This window comes from Chrysochloris asiatica, unplaced genomic scaffold (assembly GCF_000296735.1).
Source record: "Chrysochloris asiatica unplaced genomic scaffold, ChrAsi1.0 scaffold00435, whole genome shotgun sequence".
Classification (NCBI taxonomy): domain Eukaryota; kingdom Metazoa; phylum Chordata; class Mammalia; order Afrosoricida; family Chrysochloridae; genus Chrysochloris; species Chrysochloris asiatica.
Window position 1 is genome coordinate 1,425,335 of NW_006408953.1, and position 1,199 is coordinate 1,426,533.

Genomic DNA, 1,199 nt, shown 5'->3' on the forward strand with positions numbered 1-1,199 from the left:
GACAAGTTGGGTTATATAAAGAAAAACATAGCATCAGGATTGGAGGAAAACTCATTAACAAGCTGAGATATGCAAGTGACACAATCTTGCTTGCTGAAAGTAAAGAATACTCAAAATATTTACTGATGAAAATCAAAGAGCACAGCCTCTGCTACAGATTGCATCTCAATGTAAAGAAAACAAAAATCCTCACCACTGGACCAATAAACAACTTCATTATCAATGGAGAAAAGATTGAAGTTGTCAAGGACTTCATCCTTCTTGGATCAACTATCAACACTCATGAAAGTAGCAGTCAAGAAATCAAATGACGTACTGCATTAGACAAATCTGATGCACAAGACCTTTTGAACATGTTGAATATCAAAGGTGTCAGCTTGAAGACTAAGATGTGCCTGACCTTAGCCATGGTATTATCAATAACCTCATATGCATGTGAAATCTGGACAGTAAATAAGGAAGACCATAGAAGTATTGATTTTTTGAGTTATGGTGTTGGAGGAGAATATTGAAAGTACTGTGGTCTACCAAAAGAACCAACAGATCTGTGTTGGAAGAAGTGCAGCCAGAGTGCTCCTTGGAGGACAGAATAGCCAAACTTCGTCTCTCATACTTCGGACATATTGTCAGGAGGGACCAGTCGCTGGAGAAGGATATTATGTTTGGTAAGGTGGAGGGTCACAGAAAAAGAGGAAGACCTCCAGCAAGATGGCATGACTAAGTGGCAGCATAAATGGTCTTAACTATAGTGACAAATATAGTGAGGTTGGCCCAGGATAGGGCAGTGTTTCATTCTGCTGTGCATAAGGTCTCTATGAGTTGGTATCAACTCGATGGCACCTAACAATGACAACTTACAAAACCAACAACTTACATTACTCTCAATGGAAAGAAACAGAAAGCCTTACCTCTGTGAACATGCACCAGACAAGGATGCCTTTTGTCACCATTCCTGTTCAATATTGTTTTGGAAATTTTAGCCAGAAGTAGGAAAGTTTAGAAAAGTAAAGGCATCCAAATTGGTAAAGAGGAAATAAATTTCTCTGTTTGCAAACTATATGATCCTATACATAGAAAACTCAAAGACAATTTTAAAAAGCTAATAGACCTCATTGTTGTTGTTGTTAAGTGCCGTCGAGTCGGTTCCGACCCATAGCGACCCAGTACAGGGTTTCCGAGGGTGTAAATCTTTATGGGAG